Source organism: Pinus tabuliformis, chromosome 7, assembly GCF_031772625.1.
Source record: "Pinus tabuliformis cultivar Carrire ecotype Pingquan chromosome 7, CPIR1, whole genome shotgun sequence".
In the NCBI taxonomy this organism is placed as follows: domain Eukaryota; kingdom Viridiplantae; phylum Streptophyta; class Pinopsida; order Pinales; family Pinaceae; genus Pinus; species Pinus tabuliformis.
Genome location: NC_142293.1, coordinates 1,134,323,903 through 1,134,344,575, shown reverse-complemented (window position 1 = coordinate 1,134,344,575; position 20,673 = coordinate 1,134,323,903).

Sequence of the window (20,673 nt, the reverse complement as noted above, 5' to 3'; positions counted from 1 at the left end):
TAGGTGGCCACCAACATCCACCTGGATCATTATTCCCCCCTAGTAAGAAATGGTCCCCATTGCATTGAGTGCCCCCATGAGATGGGGAAACTTCTGCTGAACTTGGTCCTTAGTGAGCCACTTGCCTTGGTGCAAGAGTTTTTCAGCTTTGACAACCCAATACAATTAGATCTTCTGCCCCCTTAACCCAAACACAACAAAATTGAAGCTTCCCTGTAGACGGGTTCATTATTATCCTATCCTTCCTTGGATCGATTTCAGTGGTTGAGGGACTATGTAGACTGTATCAAGTATGTCCATGATCTGATCAATTGTGGCTTGTTCCATTCAGTTTGGATTTAACTCTGTTGGTGTGAGTTGTTCTGCAATGTCTGATGTGTCCAATAATGGTGGACAGTATGGTCGAAGGCGGTCCACATTGAACACTCGGTGCAGGCCAAGGAATGGTGGAATGCTGATCTCAAAAGAATTTTCTCCTACAACCTTAATTATAGTGTAAATCCCATATCAGAGTGGGCAAGTCTTGCAGTGGGGCCCAGCGAGGTGCTCCTTCTACAAATGTAACCAAACTTTTTCTCCCACCTAGAAATTGTGTGGCACTCGATGTTGATCATGACGTTGCTTGTACTTAGCATTGGCTATGTCTAATATGCCATGGACCTGCTAGTGGATGTGCTAAATGCACTCAATGAAGTTATTAGCCCTGTCAACTTCAGACTAGACATGAGCCAAATCTGCCTAAGTAACTCCAAATGCTATGGCCACATCAATGGGACATAGTAGTGGTTGGATTACCAACCCCACCTGAAAGGGGTTATGGCTAGTTGAACTATGGAGAGCACTATTGTAGTTGTGATGGAAATAAGGAGGCTTTCATCATGTTATCACAATAAACTTTGTTTTTAATGGTTTTTTTAGAAAAGGATGACAGTTTCAGTGTCAACACTTTTGATGTAATAAACAGGGAAATTATTGATAACGGGGCTATCAGTGTTTTAGTGGTCTGATATAGTCTGCTGAATAAATTCATTGACAATGGGCTCATCAGCAATTCCATTTTAACTGATAGACCAACCATCAATGCCAAAACACAATTTTAAATTTAAAAGGTTGTGATTATGTTGACCACGTCAACATCAGGAATGTCATTAAAACGTGTATTTATCTAGTTTGAAGGGATAAAAAGTAGTGGCTAATAAGTTTTTTCCGCCAATATGAGTGAATGTTATTATGATGATTTTACGATATGATACAAACTCCTCGTAATCATCACCTCAAGATCTATAATCATTCACTTGCACAACTATAATATTTCGTTTCGCATGTGAAGATATTTTACCATGTCCTGTTATTAAATTTTGTTTTTTTCAGTTAGTAGTTAATCACACTTGGCATTGAACTCGTCTTACTAACAGGGATTCAGGGTTGAATCCTGGGAAGACCGCAAAACACGATGGGAAAATGGGGTAAAGAAAATCATTATGAGCTTAAAGCACTGGATTTGTTGGACATATACCCCGATATCCAGTAATTGTTTCAGCAAGCGAGTTGGATTGAGTTTTTCCATCACTGTACCAACTACCACGATGCAATGGCTCGGTCTTTTACTCAATCGTTTGATGGAAATCACGTGGAGGTTGGAGGTCTGTCTTTTTCAGTTACAAAGTAGTCAATTGTTGAGGCCATGGCCTTACCAGTAGATGGAGAAAGGATTTTTCACAGTCATGTGTTGGCAGGGTTCGATGTCCTTTCTTTTTCAAAGAGGAGTTCAAGGGTCAAAATTGGAAGTCCAAAATTTAGAAGGAGTAGTTACGGGACAAATGGAATGTCCTTTTCACCTCTGCCAGCAATAATTCACCTGTGATGGGAGATTCAATCGAGTAAACCTCTACCATTTCTATTTCCTTACACATCTACCTAGTCAAATTAGAATTAATTCTTGTTTTTATCTACTAGAAAGCATTAAGTATATGGCATCTAGGTTCAGAGCCTGAAAATACCCCTCCTCCCATTTCATATATCACAAATCCCTAATAAAACTCCTAATCACAAATTAGCTAGCCAGGGAAAAAAGGACTTGGAGACACTTCCTTTTTTGGGGAGGATTTCAACCTCAACCCCTTAAAAGGTGAAGAGGAATACCAAAGACTGCTAAAAAGGGGAAAAATACCAAAGGACAAGCGCGTATTGAGCCAACTCCTAGCCATAAAAGCATAAAGGTCCCACTACATCCTCAGGCCCTAAAATCCCCAAACTCTACCAGAGAAAAAATACTTGACTCAGTAAACCAGACCCTGCATCCCCTGTAGACCTACTTGTTGATATCGGCCCTCCTCAGGTTGTGAGTCCACCTATAGAAACCTCCCCTGCAGACACAACTAAAGAAGAAGTTATTAAAGGAAAATAAGCAGTGATTGAGACCCAAGAGGAGGAAACATTGTTTGAAGTTTTTAAAGGTGGAAAAATGCCCCATACAAGGCCAACAAATAAATTAAGATACAAAATTAAGCTCATAAATAACCCATAGTTTGCCAAAGAGGTGATTGATGTTGACAATATGCCACTGAAGGACCTCATCATCAACAGGAAGAAGGTTGCAGGCTCTAAGAAAATAGAGACAAAGAAACTGTGAAGAAGGGTCCTATTGAAACAAGGTAGAGTAAAAAATAAAGACTGGAGAAGGCGGATGTACTTCTTAGGGCATCGAGTACCCTTAGCTAGGAGGCTTGGGGAGTAAAATTGAAACGTTGTCTATCTATTTCACAAAATAGGGGGTTCTTCTTTATTGTTGATAGTCAGCCTAATAGTTTTTTCCATACAGCGAAAAAGTCCGGAAGTTGACATTCCCATCGTCAGCATTTTTGGTGAAGCTGACGGGTCCACTATCAGTTATTTTGAAACGAAATTGTGTATCCGCTAATAGAAGATGATACAGGTATGAAAGACAACATTCAGTCTGTTTTCAATTTTGAAGTAGATGGGTAGCAATGACATATTCGTTTTTAGTGAAATTCAGATAGACGGAAATGTTTACATTTACACTAGAAACGACTTTGAAACAGACAGAAAAGAAATGCTAACAGTCAGTTTTTTAGTGAAAGCTACAATTTAGAAAACCAATGAAGTTGGCAGTGGTGATATCAGTGATTTTCACCAGGAGGTCCTAATGAAAGAAAGGATAAACAAAAAGGAATTTTAGGTGGAAACTTGATCTAGTTTTGAAGAGGGACCCATTTTTCCAGCTAGGATGTTTTGATATTAGTTAGGGACCTATTTCTCTTTTCGAGTAAGACATTTTGAAAGATATTTCACTTAACCTATATATCAACATATTTTCCAGTAGCTATTTTTAGGAAAAAAATTGAATGTATTTAAAGTTTTATTCACATGCATGAACTTGAAAATATTTAGATATTTTTATATTATTGTAATTAATTTGAAGGCTATTATTTTGTAATCAATGGATGTAAGTTCTATAAAGACTGTTTATGAAGAATGAAGAAGGGTTGGATTTTACTGAAAACATTTGGATTCTGGTATATTTGATCAGTCTTAAATATATTACAGTTTTTATGAGCATTTTATAGGAAATTCATGTGTTGTAGTTCCCTGTCAGTTTTATCTTTGTTATAAAAAGATTTTCTTCATGTCTAGAAATTTCAGTGTATGAGATCTACATACTTTTATGCTCTTTCCCAAAATTCTCAGCCATTAGTATTTGTTACCTAAATCAGATATAAACTTTGTCTCACTTAAGTTCTTTTCTTCCAAACTCTCTATTTGTCAAAGTATTTGTTGTTATCATACCTTTTGTAGCTTGATCATTAGATATGTAGCATTACTTGTTAAAACTAGATTCCATTCCCAATGGTGTATTTCATAGACAACCCAGCCAAATTTCATATTATAAACTAAATCTGGTCACATAACTTAATTGTGAAACCTACTACTACAATGACCTAGAGTAGTTGAGTTTTAGGGAGAGATCCCTCTCCGAGTTGAAGGGCCATATTTCAACCTAAATAGGTTTGAGGTTACCTTGGAGGTTTTCCCGCAGCCGAGCTTCCCCTAAGTGATAGCATTTTGGCATCGTTGTTGAGGAACGAAAGGCATATTTTTTCCCCAAATGATTTGATTGTTGAAGATTTGATCTTTGAGGGAAAACATATATTTGTATATCAGTTTGGTTGCAAGATGTTTTCTCTAGAGACTCCACATTACAATCCAAAGGGTTCTTATTAACGGAGTTCTGTCTCATACAGGCATTTATACTCAGAGGAACCCCGATCCAAATCCACCTCAGCTTTTGTCAAGCCTAGAAAATTTATTCAGGAAAAAATCTTCTAGCAAATCTGGTACGGTCATTTTAGAAATGTCTTTTTCTCTGCCTGCAAAGCTTGAAGCCTTCGAATACTTGGTGTTAGATATTAAATTTGAAAGTAATTTACTCAGATCTAAGTCTGAAAGTATTCTATCTGATATTATTCTTGATCCAACAGATCTTAAGACCTTCACTCCTGGACCCTCTATCTCGGAAGTAGAGTTATTGCCACAAGATTTTGAGATTTGGTCTCACTTTTAGAAATTAAAACAAAGAGTCTAGGAACTTCAGGAAGCTGATACTAAATCTCCAACTTTTTCCTTGTTTCATACCATATTTTTTTTGCTTCAAATACTCATCTATCCTCTAGGGGTTTCCAAAATCCTATTCCATCAATTGTCATCTCAATAATCTCAATGCCTTTGACATCCATTCTCCTAACTCCTATTGTTAGTGTAATCTCACATCTCAGAACTATGGTTGCCCGATATCCACCTTTGGATCTTGGAGGGAAAAACCATGACCTCCCACAGAATAATTGACAGCGTTTGATTCAGTTTGATGGTACTGGATATTATACAACTCAACAGCATCTAGACAAGCTTAATGATTTTATAGATCTAGACGAGGTTGACCATGAGGATGTAAAATTGAGACTTTTTGCATAGAGTCTATCAAGTGAGGTAAAGAAATGGTTCAGATCTCTAGTTGCAGCAGGTATCAATTACTTCTAGCATTTTGAACAATTGTTTCTCACCAGATGGGAAGTGAATATGGTTTTGATTCCGAGTTGGCTTACTAGCTCTATGAGAGGAATCCTACTACTTTAGAGGAAATGCAGAGTAATGTGATTGGGGTGGAGGACAATTTATTGGAAAAGAAGGAAAAAATGAAGGTTGAAAGGAGAGTAGGTTTCAAAGAAGATTCATATTCATCTCCTAACTTAAAGTTTGACGTGATGCTAAAAACAATGGAGAAGTTGGTTGATAAATTAACTCCTCCTCAAAATGAAAATCAATGTCAAGTTAGGATTCTAAATTTCAGAAGACAAAGGTAGCTCAAAATCGTCCTAGAGAATAGAAAGGTCCTGAAGAACAACAACATGTTGTTCGGCCTCATTTTCTAGAATCTTTCATTGATGAGGATACTGTTGATGAAGAAGATCATCAAATTGGGTGTTTCGATGATAAAGAAACCCAGGTATTTTCCACCAAAGAAGAACATGACATTTCTGATGGATGTTCAGGAGAAAAAGATAGCATTCATCTTTCTTATTCAATTATTATTCAATTATTTATCAGCAAGGGTATAATAATGCAGTGGAATATTTTCAAAGGTAGTACAACCTCAGAACCTGGAATGTTCCTATCAAAGATCTACCACAAAAGACAATAGTTAAACAACAAGTTGAACCTAGAAAAGAGATATTGCAGCCTAAGAAGGATAATCCGAGATAGTAGAAGAAGCAAAAAAGGAGACCAAGGATTCAGAAAAACTATAGTCAACTTTTAATCTGGAATCTGAAATTAGTAAGTTGAAAGTATCCATTCCTTTTGTTGAACTTTTGAGAAATGAGCAATATAGGAAAAGAATTTTAACTATGGTTAAAAGTTTAGAAATTGATCAAGTCAACATAAATTCACAAGATTCTTTAAACCTAGATGATGATGCTCCTAAATTTGTTTTTGGTCCACATGTCACTAGTTTGAAAGATGATGTTCCCCCATTTTATGTAAGTCTGAATATACATGATATGATCCTTCACAATGCCATGTTAGACTCCGGAGCTTCACATAACCTCATGCCTAAGTCATGGACCATCTGTTAGAAATAATACTTAGGTGGGGGGGGTGAATCAGCATTATCAAATCAATAAAACTTTTTCATTTCCATATTAAGATTCATATACGTTACTTCAGTTAAGAATACCCGCGTATATATGCAACTATGTTTAATGCAACTAGCATATATCCAGTAAACTTATGATTCAGTTAGTTGATCTTCAATGAGTGCATCAGAACATTCTTACCATATTAACAGTAAACCAGTGCAGTAAAACAGAACAGATCATCACACATAAGGAACACACATGAACACCATGATATAAGGTGGAAACCCAATCTGAGTGAAAACCACCTGCTGCAATTCATCTCTATCTTCCTTTAATAAGAAACTTCTTCTTACAATAGTACTGGTGCAGTCTTATACCAGTACGCAGGCTTCTACCTGTAGAAGGCTACAACCTTCTCTCATTCTCCAGACTCTCCTGGAAGGGAGCTACAACCCCCTTAGCTCTTGTACTAGCTGAAGTACTAGTACGTAGGTGTTGGCTTACAGAAGACTACAACCTTCTCTTTTCTTCCAGGGACCACGTTTCATAAATTTTCAGACTAGATCCATAAATACAAAACAATCACTACTGCAATACAATCGTCAACTTATACCTGCATCATCAATATCTAAATCACCCAATACTGAATCACTGAAACCCTGTCATCAAAACACAGTTACCAGAACATAGACCAGAGCCCAGAACTCTGCAACAACCACTAGAACCAAACAACAACCTGAAACATCAAATCTCATAATGCATATGCTACTTGACTATATCAAAACCACGTGTATACGCGCTTTCACCAGAGAGAACTCGCGTACAGATCTAAAGATAATTACTTATACCTTTGTTGCCATTTCCAACTTAATTCAGATCGAGCCAAGCATCACGAACCCATAACCAGCATATTGGATCTCCAAACTTCGTCAGACACTTATCACTTCCACATTCCTTGGCCTAATGATCTTCTCCTTATATAGGTTTAGGCTTCTCTCAATACCATGGTCCAAAACCATGTAGAACCAATACCTTGGACTCAATACCTGGGGTCAACACTTTGGACCAAATACCATGGACCAATACCGAAATACCATGGACCAAATACCACAGACCAATACTTAGTTTTCCAACATGTACGTGCCTTTCCTTCTGTGAACATGCGTGTGTACGCATACGTGCCTTTTGTTCTTCTCACCCGCTTGTATACGTGCTTTCATCAAGGTTAACCTGCGTATATCTCTCTCTTGACCTGCTGTACTAAGATCTGTCCTCTGATTGAGTTGCCATCACCTGTATCATATCTCTGAGTGAGTTGCCATCAAGGACAACATTTGTATCATAATGCCAACAATCTCCCCCTTTTGACTTGATGGAAACCACCACACCAAGTCACTCTCCCCCTTTGACATCAAGGGCAAAGGGCAGACCAAGAAGTTCTCTCCCTCTGTTGTCCATACTCCCCCTGAGTACCTATTGAAATCTCTGATTGGGCTCCCCCTTTATATATGCCAAGATGTACCAATCCGTCCATGCTCCCCCTGAGCACATGCAAGATCTTTATAACAAAGACCAGCAATCCATTTAAGACCATGATAGTCATTAGCCACTATCATACATCATATATGATTTGCACCATAAGCATCAGCATCCAAACCTGCAATACCATTCCTCTGATCAAACAACAAGATGTATCATTTAGCCTCATAAGCTTCATCATAAAAGACTTCTAACCATAATGCCAACAATGCATTATTTGAAGTATATGATCCCCCTAAGCCTGTGCCAACCATCATATACCATGATCGAACCATTTCCTGAGTCTGTTCTGCTGCCTTTTCTTTTGAGCTCCATATACGCGACTCTACAGCCTCTTGATCGCGTATATACGTGAATTATATTCATTATATCAGCGTATGCAAAATGGAATACTGAAGGTATTCACTTTCAGTTTTCCCTGTGCTTGTTATGTCAGCTAACTGAGTTATGTCACACCTTTCTATCTCTAATTTTGTCTTCTTCAATACCTGGAGTTATGATGATGTATAATCCTCTTGCTTTGGAGTTTGAATTTTGCTCCTACATTCCCTTGCTTTATGTCCAAACTTGTTACATGCATAACATCTTACATGATTTATGTTCCTTCTATTGCAATCAATTGCTTTGTGGCCAAACATATTGTAAGCAAAACAATATCCTTTGAAGCACCTAGAATGTGATGATCTTGTGTGATGGTCTTGAACCATTCTACTTCTGCATCTGGCCGCAACATGTCCAAGATTATGACATACATAACATTCAACATTATCCAATGGAGGAAATAATCATCTATCACGTCCATAGTTAGGATTAAGGAATTTCTTTTCTTGGCTGTTGATGAGGTTGTCCTCTCATCTCCTTGTTGAGCATTTCAAAATTCTCATTAGAGTTCCTTGCCTCACCTTGTGAGCTAGATTCACCTTCAACTGATTCATAAAAGCCAAGACCAGTTTGATAGTAGGGGATCTTTGACTACCAAGAATGTCATCCAAAAGCTTAGTACTATCTTGAAATCGTAACAGTTTATCCTTTTCTTCTAATTTACTTTTCAATATAATTACCTCAACCTGATGTTGTTCTTCCTTTTCTAGATACTGCTTCCTTATGTTTTCTTCAGCTTTTCGTCCTTCTTCCACTTGTTGCCTTAATTCGATCACTTCATGTTCTTGTTCTTCAAGAGCTTCTCTATTCTGCTTCTTTGATTCTTTAAGATCTTCCTTTAGAGAGAGGATCTTTGATTCAAGTCTCTGAATTGTTATACTCTAATCTTTTACTACATCCTGCAATTGCTCCCTTACTCTGGTTACTGACTTCAATTGTTCTTTTAATCTGGTAACTTCTTCTGTTTCTACGTCCTTCTTTTCATATGCCATGAGAAGTCTAATGTCCATCACTATTAGATGATTCATTATTTTTAACATGGGTGTAATAACTTCTATTACCTTCTTCAGACATCTTTCCTTTGTTATGAGGGCATCTAGCCGCGTAGTGACCAACTCTACCACATGAAAAGCATTTGAAAGGTAGATTGCCTTTGAACCTTCCAGATCCCCGTTCAAGATTCTTGACAAAATTTACCTCATCTTCTCCTTCTGAACTATATCCTGATTCATTTGCTAATACTTCAAATGCGGCTTCTCTCATATCTGATGGTCCTCCTTTTCTCATCTCATAAGCAGTTAAGATTCCGTGAAGCTGTGACATAGTGATTTTCTGCAGATCCTCCTTTTCTTCTATGGTAGAAACTTTGGAATCAAATTTAGCAGATAGAGATCTTAAAACCTTTTCAACTAAGACAACTTCCTTAAATTGTTCACCTAGATTCCTCATACAATTGGCAATCTCATCTATACGCAGAAAGTAATTAGCTATGCTTTCATTACTATGCATTTTAAGATTTTCATACCGTATTCTGAGAGTTTGAAGCTTTGCTCGTTTTACCTGTTCATCTCCTTCGTAGCTTAGAATGATTTTGTCGCAAATTTCTTTGGCTGATTTGAAATGCATGACCTTTATAAATTCTGATTGTGACAAACTTCCCAATAAGACAGTAACAGCTTTGGCATTGAGTTCATATTGCTTTCTCTCTGCTGTATTTGTAGGAATTGTTGATGGATATGTGTATCCTCCTTCCACAATTCCCCAAACATTCGTTCCAAGTGATTGCCGATATGTTGTGGTTCTTATCTTCTAGTGGATAAAGTTTCTCCCATCAAAGATTGGTGGTCTAATGGCTGCCTCTCTTTCTTGATTACTCATTCTGATGGATCTTTCCTTCAAGCAATCAAGCTTCTTCTAAAGGACCTACTCTGATACCAATTGTTGGAAATAATACTGAGAGGGGGGGTGAATCAGTATTATCAAATCAATAAAACTTTTTCATTTCCATATTAAGATTCATATACGCTACTTCAGTTAAGGATACCCGCGTATATACGCAATTGTGTTTAATGCAACTAGCGTATATCCAGTAAACTTATGATTCAGTTAATTGATCTTCAATGAGTGCATCAGAACATTATTACCATATTAACAGTAAACCGGTGCAGTAAAACAGAATAGATCATCACACATAAGGAGCACACATGAACACCATGATATAAGGTGGAAACGCAATGTGGGTGAAAACCACCTGCTACAATTCGTCTCTATCTTCCTTTAATAAGAAACTTCTTTTTACAATAGTACTGGTGCAGTCTTATACCAGTACGCAGGCTTCTACCTGTAGAAGGCTACAACCTTCTCTCGTTCTCCAGACTCTCCTGGAAGGGAGCTACAATCCCCTTAGCTCTTGTACTAGCTGAAGTACTAGTATGTAGGTGCTGGCCTACAGAAGACTACAACCTTCTCTTTTCTTCCAAGGACCACGTTTCATAAATTTTCAGACTAGATCCATAAATACAAAACAATCACTACTGCAATACAATCATCAACTTATACCTGCATCATCAATCTCTAAACCACCCAATATTGAATCACTGAAACCCTGTCATCAAAACACAGTTACCAGAACACAGACCAGAGCCCAGAACTCTACAACAACCACTAGAACCAAACAGCAACCTGAAACATCAAATCTCATAATGCATATGCTACTTGACTATATCAAAACCGTGTGTATACACGCTTTCACCAGAGAGAACCCGTGTACAAATCTAAAGATAATTACTTATACCTTCGCTGCCATTTCCAACTTGATTCAGATCGAGCCAAGCATTGCGAACCCATAACCAACATACTGAATCTCCAAACTTCATCAGACACTTATCACTTCCACATTCCTTGGCCTAATGATCTTCTCCTTATATAGCTTTAGGCTTCTCTCAATACCATGGTCCAAAACCATTTAGAACCAATACCTTGGACTCAATACCTGGGATCAAAACTTTGGACCAAATACCATGGACCAATACCGAAATACCATGGACCAAATATCACGGACCAATACTTAGTTTTCCAACATGTATGCGCCTTTCCTTCTATGAACCTACGTGTGTACGCGTACGCACCTTTTGTGTTGGAAATAATACTGAGAGGGGGGGGGTGAATCAGTATTATCAGATCAATCAAACTTTTTCAATGCTCAGAAACATATACGCTACTTCAGTTAGGTGAACCAGCGTGTACACGCTACTGTGACTAAATAAAACAGCGTATAAGAAGAAAACTCATAATTTAGTTAGCTTATTCTTTAGTTAAGTTCATCAGGACATTATTCACCACATTAACAGTAAACAGGTGTAGTATAACAGAACAGATCAAAAGCCACACACATGAACACCAAGATGTAAGGTGGAAACCCAATGTGGGTGAAAACCACCTGCTGCAAGTTGTCTCTATCTTTCTTTAATATGAAACTTCAGTTTACAATCTTTTGTACTGGTGCAGCCTTATACCAGTACGCAGGCTACAACCTGCAGAAGGCTACAACCTTCTCTCGTTCTCCAAACTTCCTTGGAAGGGAGCTCCAACCCCCTTTGCTCTTGTACTAGCCAAGATACTAGTACGTAGGTGCTGACCTACAATCTTCTTTCCTTCAGGTACCACCTTTCATACATTTTCAGACTGGATATTCCTGAAGCACAACATTACAATCTGTAGACCCTAATTCATTCAATTTTCACAACAGATCATTGAAGCATAAAACAACCAAACTTTGAATCACTGAACCACTGAACCCTGTCAATCACCAGTTACCAGAACACAGAGCAGACTACAGAACTCTGCAATAACAGTCAGACCCCACTGTAAACCCAAAATCAAGCTTCAAAAGATATACGCTACTTCAATGAGCAAAACCCGCGTATACACGTGCTTTTACCGAAGCCAACCTGCGTACAGATCTAAAAATAAACTTTCTCAATTTGCAGCTGTACCAGACATCAGTTAGACCCAGAACATAACATTGCGACAATATGCAGATCTAGAAATACACATAATCAACCATATCATGATAGTGCATTTCAAACCATTAGATCCCGATCTATCCTTAGATCTAGTCTTCCATCAACCGATGTGATCTCTCCTTGGCTTAGATCAAGCAACCCAGAACCTGCATATCAGATCTCTTTCTCTCTTAGATATTCAAGCCTTGTCGAAAGATATCTTTGCCTAATGATCTTCTTCTCCTTATATAGCCTTAGGCCTTGCTCAATACCAAGAGCCAAAACCATAGTAACACAATACCATCAACTTCAAAACTAGGGATCGACACGCCCGTCGAGACACAATGGTCCGAAATCATAGGCACAACTTCCAAGGACTAACCACCATGGACCAAAAGGTACTTTTCCACATACACGCGCTTTTTCTGAATCCAACTAGCGTGTACACGCGACTTGGGCTTAACGAACCTGCGTATATTAACTTCCTTGGCATGCTGTACTAAGATCTGTCTTCTGATTAAGTTGCCATCACCTGTACCAACCTCTGAGCACCTGTACCAACCTCTGAGTGAGTTGCCATCAAGGACAACACTTGAATCATAATGCCAACAATCTCCCCCTTTGGACTTGATGGCAACCACCACACCAAGTCACTCTCCCCCTTTGACATCAAGGGCAAAGGGCTGTGCTCCCCCTGAGGACATGCTAATACCTCTGCTTGGCTGTGCTGCAAAAGATGTTCTTCAACAAGAACCAAGACTTATACACCATAAGGGACCTTCCTATCACCAAAAAACTCAATACATACATCCATACTCCCTACCAAGAGGGGACATAACAGAAACAACCAATTATATTACAGCATTCATCCCAGGCATAGTGGGGAAACCAACATAGGCCGTTACATGACCTTGACACCATAAAAGAGACATCGCAAGAGAGATACATGACATAGAGACAACAGATCTAGACCAAGACTTATGAAAGTCACCAGCAGCATATGATAAACATCTTTTTAGATCAGCAACCAAGATTTCTTTCTGAGCTCCTTTTCCTGAAATCAACAACCAAAACATCTGAATGCCAACAATGCTTTATGAGACTTTTAAGCTGCTCCCCCTGAACCTGTGCCTGCTGCACCCCCTGAAACCGTGCCTGAAGAATTCTGACATACCCATTGCTGTTCAGAACTCCAGAGTTTGCCCTTGCTGTTCAGAACTTCATATACGCGATTTCTCCTGCATGAAACTGCGTATGTACGCGGATATAATCTCTGCAACAAGCGTACACCATACACGCGACTTTCTCAGCATAAATCCGCGTGTATACGCGTATATACCTTTCGTAACTTGCGTATACCAACTTTTCTGTAGAACAGACAAGCTTCAACAGCAGGATGAAGCATCAACTACTCCCAGCTTTTGTCTGAGATATTCAAAAGTTTCCCTGGGCAGTGGTTTTGTGAGAATATCAGCAACTTGTTCCTTAAAGGAACATACTCCAACTTGACCTTCTGCTCAAGCACTTGTTCCCGGAGAAAATGGTACTTGATTGGTATGTGCTTGGTCTTTGAGTGCATGACTGGATTCTTTGAAATGCTGATTGCACTTGTATTATCACATAAGATAGAAACTGGTGGAGTGCAAGTGATTTGAAAGTCCTGCAAGGTCTGCATCATCCAAAGAAGTTGTGTGCAACAAGATGCGCAGCCACATATTCTGCTTCAGCTGTAGATAAGGCAATCGAACTCTGTTTCTTGCTGAACCAAGATACTAATCTGGAACCCATGAAGAAAGCACCACCACTTGTGCTTTTCCTATCATCCACACTTCCAGCCCAATCTGCATCTGTGTAAGCATGAAGAGTGAGATCTGTATTTCTAGGATACCATAAGCCATAGTTTTGGGTCCCTTGAAGATATTTGAAGATTCTTTTGACTGCCTGAAGATGAGTTTCCTTTGGGTTGGCTTGAAATCTTCCAACCATTCCTACTGCATGTGTAATATCTGGTCGAGTACCTGTCAAATAAAGCAAACTCCCAATCATGGATCTATAAGTGGGTTGGTGAACTGCTGCTGATTCATCATTTGCACTGAGGCTGCATCCTGTAACCATGGGTGTACAAACTGGCTTTGACTCTTCCATGCCATACTTCTTCAAGATCTGCTTGAGGTATTTGGTTTGAGACAAGAAGATACCTCCTTCATTTTGTTGGATTTGCAATCCAAGAAAATATGTCAATTCTCCAAGAAGTGACATTTCGAATTCTTTCTGCATAACCAAGGCAAAGTTTTGACTCATAGTCTCTTCATTGCTGCCAAAAATAATATCATCTACATAAACAACAAGAATTAGCAATTTGTTATTTTCAACTTTTATATAGAGATTGCTATCTGCTGATCCTTTTGAAAAGCCTTGTTGGTGAAGATATTTGTCCAACCGATAGTACCAAGCCCTTGGAGCTTGTTTGAGTCCATAGAGTGCCTTTTTCAATCTGCATACAAGGTTTGGATCATTCCCAAGAATGAAGCCATCTGGCTGCTCAATATATACTTCTTCTTCTAAGTCTCCATTCAGGAAGGCTGATTTCACGTCCATTTGAAATACCTTGAAGTTTTGAAAGCTTGAGAGAGCAAGGAACATTCGGATGGCCTCTAGTCTTGCCACAGGAGCAAAGGTCTCTTCAAAATCTATTCCTTCTTGCTGTGCATACCCTTTACAAACAAGTCTGGCCTTGTTTCTAATTACTTCTCCATTTTCATTTAATTTATTCTTGAAGACCCATTTTGTTCCTATTACATTCTTATCTTTTGGTCTAGGAACTAATTCCCAAGTGTTGTTCTTTTCGATTTGCTCAAGTTCTTCATCCATTGCTTTGACCCAACATTCATCTTTGCATGCCTCTTTCACATTTTGTGGTTCAGTGGAGGAGAGTAGTGCCAAGTAGCTTGAAGCTTCTGCAAGTGTCCTTCTTGTTTGTACTCCTGCTTCTTTCTGCCCCACAATCTGAGTTTCTGGATGATTCTTTTGGACATATCTGGATGGAGTCTTCTCTTCTATTCTTGTCTGCTCCTCTGGTTCTTCTTGAGATTCTTCTTCTTCTTGAGGTTCTTCTTCTTCATTATTTCGCCTTTGAGAGTAACCTTCATCTTCTTCAATGTCTTCATGATGAACTTGCCTAGGAATATATCCCTTCTCATCAACCACTATATCAATACTGTCAACAATTCTGCCAAGTCTTTTATTGTAGCACTTGTATGCTTTGCTATGTGGAGAATAACCAAGAAGAATGCCCTCATCTGCTCTAGGTTCAAGTTTGCCAAGTTGCTCATCAGTATTCTTAATATAACATTTGCTCCCAAAGATTTTGAAATGCTTCACGGAAGGAGTTTTACCACTCCAAAGCTCATGAGGTGTTTGAGTGCTGTTTACTCGGACATTTGTTTTGTTAAGAATAATAACAGCAGCATGTGCAGCTTCACCCCAGAAGGTTGCAGGAGTACCTGATTCATCGAGCATAGCACGAGCCATTTGTTGGATAGTTCTGTTCATTCTTTCCACAACCCCATTTTGCTGAGGAGTTCTAGCTGTAGAGAATTCTCTTCTTATCCCATGTTCATCGCAGAAATCGAAAAATTCATTTGATGTGAACTCCCCACCTCTGTCAGATCTGAGGCACTTAATTTTGTGTCCTGATTCATTTTCAGCCAATGCTTTGAAGGATTTGAATTTTTCGAATGCTTCATCTTTGTGCTTCATAAGCCCTAACCAAACAAACCTTGAGAAATCATCAATGAATAATATCAGATATTCTTCTCCTCGAGGTGTCCTTTTCCTAAATGGACCACATACATCTGTATGGACTAGCTCAAGAGGCAAGCTAGCTGATCCTTCCTTCTCTGGAAAGTTAGTTCTGGTTTGCTTTCCAAACTGACAAGATTTGCATATGGTGTTGTCTGGAATTTTGATATCTGGAAGATCGCGAACTGCCTGATATTTGCATGCTTTCCTTATTTGTGAGAAGCTTAGATGTCCCAACCTTCGATGCCATAACCAGTGCTCTTCATCCTTGCTAAGATAGCATTGTTGTTGTCCTTCTTCAAATATGTACAGATTATTTGGAGTTCTTTTGCCTTTGAGAACTGTTTTACCTGTATCAAGATCACGAACAAGACATCCATTCGATCTGAAAATAACCTCGGTTTTTTGATCACACATCTGGCTGACACTTAGTAGATTATGCTTCAATCCATCAACATACAAAACATTTCCAGCCTTGACCTTTTCTTTCAAAGGAGCAATACCTTTTCCTTTTATAGTTGCAGGAGTATCATTTCCAAAAGAAACTTTCTTTCCCTTTTCTAAAGTAGAATAAGATTCAATTTTTTCTTTATCACCTGTCATATGTTTCGAACATCCACTGTCAATGTACCATAGATTTTCCTGTCCTTCTGCATAAAAAGCTATCCCACATCTTTCTGTCTGAGGTTCCTTTATTCTCCATTTTTTGGTGCTCGTGGCTTGTTCCTTTTTCTCCTGAAACCTGCTCCTGCATTCAGAGTCTTTATGACCAAAATTATTGCAAATAGAACATTCAACTTCATTTTCAAGAACCGAAAAGTTGTTATAGGTCCTCTTTGTAATCCCTGTCATACTTCTTTGTTTTTGAGCTTCCCTAGTCATGATTGTTTTATATGCAACACATTGAGCTGCTTTGTGACCAAAGTTATGGCAAGAAAAGCATTGTCCATTGAAGAAGCTTCTGCGGTTATTGAATCTACCAGCCAACTGATTGTAATTTCTATTTTCATCTATTCTTGAGCCAAACTGAGAAGATTTTACCTGTGGTTGGTTGTAGCTTTTGTTCACCCTTAAGAAGGATTGTCCCTGATAGTTTCTGTTTGTAATTCGTCCCTGCTTTACCTGATTATCTTCATTGTTCTTCTGCTCATTTCTTCTTGCTGCATCAAGATAACTTTTTGAGGTGGATGCTTGAGAGGTTTCTCCATTATAGCCCAAACCTGTCTTGTTTAGAGGAGACCGCTGCACATTGATAATCTCATCCAAAGTTTCAGATCCTTTGACAAACTTAAGATTAATAGCTTTTGTTTTCTCAATTTCTTTTCTGAGACCAACAATTTCACCTTCTAGTTTTTCAAGATGTTTTTCCTTTTCATCAATTTGAAATTGCAAAGTATCAATGATCACACTCTTTTCTTCTATGCATCTCTTGAGTCTAGTAATTTCATTATAGAGATTATCCACATCTACAGCATCCTCATAATCATCATCTTCAAATGCCATTAACAGCTTATATTTATTACCTTGTTCATCTTCATCACTGTTTGATAAGCCATCACTATCTTCATGGGTGTAGTAGCTTTTCTTATTTGCACTTTGTTTCTTGTTCCATCTAGCAGGTTCTTTTCCTTTATCCTTATAGGGACATTTTGCAGCATAATGACCTACTCTTCCACAAGCAAAGCATTTGAAAGGTAGCTTACCTCTGAACCTTCCAGAACCCCTTTGAAGATTTCTGAAAAAATTTGATTCTTCTTCCTCTTCTTCTGGAACATGGCTTGCTTCATAGTAATCTTCTTTTCCTGATGCCTTAAAAGCAACTTCCCTTCTGTCAGATGGACCTCCCTTTCTCATTTCATAAGCAGTTAGAATTCCATGTAGCTGAGACATAGTGAGAACACGGAGATTTTCTTTTTCTTCTATTGCAGATACTTTAGATTCAAACTTGGGGGATAATGATCTTAGAATCTTTTGAACTACTATAGTCTCTTTTATTTCTTCACCCAAATTTTTCATGCAATTAACAATCTCATCTACCCGAAGAAAATAATTAGCCACACTTTCATCATTATACATCTTGAGAGTCTCATATTGAATCCTGAGAGTTTGAAGTTTAGCTTGCTTTACCTGTTCATCTCCTTCATAGCTAGTGATCATTTTGTCCCATATCTCTTTTGCTGATTTGAAGTGCATGACCTTCATGAATTCTGTTTGGGATATACTTCCTAATAGAGTACTGACTGCTTTTGCATTTGTTTCATACTGCTTTTTCTCAGCTGGATCTGTAGGAGTAGCTGAAGGAAAAGCATAGCCTGTTTCTACAATGTTCCAAACTTCTGTACCAAGAGATTGAAGATATGCAGTAACTCTTACCTTCCAATAATTGAAGTTTGTCCCATCAAAAATCGGTGGCCTGATTGATGCTTCTTTCTCGTAGTTGCTCATGATGAATGATCTACCTTCAAGCGATCAAGCTTCTCTGAAGGACCTGCTCTGATACCAATTGTTGGAAATAATACTGAGAGGGGGGGGGTGAATCAGTATTATCAGATCAATCAAACTTTTTCAATGCTCAGAAACATATACGCTACTTCAGTTAGGTGAACCAGCGTGTACACGCTACTGTGACTAAATAAAACAGCGTATAAGAAGAAAAATCATAATTTAGTTAGCTTATTCTTTAGTTAAGTTCATCAGGACATTATTCACCACATTAACAGTAAACATGTGCAGTATAACAGAACAGATCAAAAGCCACACACATGAACACCAAGATGTAAGGTGGAAACCCAATGTGGGTGAAAACCACCTGCTGCAAGTTGTCTCTATCTTTCTTTAATATGAAACTTCAGTTTACAATCTTTTGTACTGGTGCAGCCTTATACCAGTACGCAGGCTACAACCTGCAGAAGGCTACAACCTTCTCTCGTTCTCCAAACTTCCTTGGAAGGGAGCTCCAACCCCCTTTGCTCTTGTACTAGCCAAGATACTAGTACGTAGGTGCTGACCTACAATCTTCTTTCCTTCAGGTACCACCTTTCATACATTTTCAGACTGGATATTCCTGAAGCACAACATTACAATCTATAGACCCTAATTCATTCAATTTTCACAACAGATCATTGAAGCATAAAACAACCAAACTTTGAATCACTGAACCACTGAACCCTGTCAATCACCAGTTACCAGAACACAGAGCAGACTACAGAACTCTGCAATAACAGTCAGACCCCACTGTAAACCCAAAATCAAGCTTCAAAAGATATACGCTACTTCAATGAGCAAAACCCGCGTATACACGCGCTTTTACCGAAGCCAACCTGCGTACAGATCTAAAAATAAACTTTCTCAATTTGCAGCTGTACCAGACATCAGTTAGACCCAGAACATAACATTGCGACAATATGCAGATCTAGAAATACGCATAATCAACCATATCATGATAGTGCATTTCAAACCATTAGATCCCGATCTATCCTTAGATCTAGTCTTCCATCAACCGATGTGATCTCTCCTTGGCTTAGATCAAGCAACCCAGAACCTGCATATCAGATCTCTTTCTCTCTTAGATATTCAAGCCTTGTCGAAAGATATCTTTGCCTAATGATCTTCTTCTCCTTATATAGCCTTAGGCCTTGCTCAATACCAAGAACCAAAACCATAGTAACACAATACCATCAACTTCAAAACTAGGGATCGACACGCCCGTCGAGACACAATGGTCCGAAATCATAGGCACAACTTCCGAGGACTAACCACCATGGACCAAAAGGTACTTTTCCACATACACGCGCTTTTTCTGAATCCAACTAGCGTGTACACGCGACTTGGGCTTAACGAACCTGCGTATATTAACTTCCTTGGCATGCTGTACTAAGATCTGTCTTCTGATTAAGTTGCCATCACCTGTACCAACCTCTGAGCACATGTACCAACCTCTGAGTGAGTTGCCATCAAGGACAACAGTTGAATCATAATGCCAACATTTTGTTCTTCTCACCCGCGTGTATACGCGCTTTCATCAAGGTTAACCGGCATATATCTCTCTCTTGACCTGTTGTACTAAGATCTGTCCTCTGATTGAGTTGCCATCACCTATATCATACCTCTGAGTGAGTGCCATCAAGGACAACACTTGCATCATAATGCCAACACCATCTAGTACCCCAAATTACCAGACCCTACATTTGTTTGCTTTTGATTCCAGAAAATTAAAATGCCTAGGGTTGATAAAGGATTTAGTTATCACCTTAGCTCAACTTCTTGCTAAGAGTGTATTGAAGGATATAGTAGTAGCAGACATTATGGCCAGATTTAGCATGTTGTTATCCTGATCTTGGGAAGCAATATTGGGAGGGACTTTACAGATGAGCATGTCCTATGCCTCTATTCCTTTGTTTGGTGAAATGAAAATATTATACAGAGAGGTCCAAATGGCCTATATGGTGAGCAGTAGAACCCAGCGGGATAATCATCCTATATATGCAGTAGACACAGAACTAGGATCACAGATTTTCTTCAATGATTTTTGTTTTGAGGGAGAAACATCAGTAAAAAATGAAACTAATATTCAGTAAGAATAGGTTTAGAAATTTTTAGATGAAGTTTGGAAATTACACTTTGATGGCTCCACTTGCGAGAAGGGTTCTGGAGTGGGAGTATGGATTGTTCCACCAGATTGTACAAGCCAATTACATTCATTTAAATTGTATTTTGACTGTACAAATAATGTGGCAGAATATGAAGCTCTCATTATTGGGCTAAATTTGTTAAGAGAGCAAAAGGTGAAGAAAATT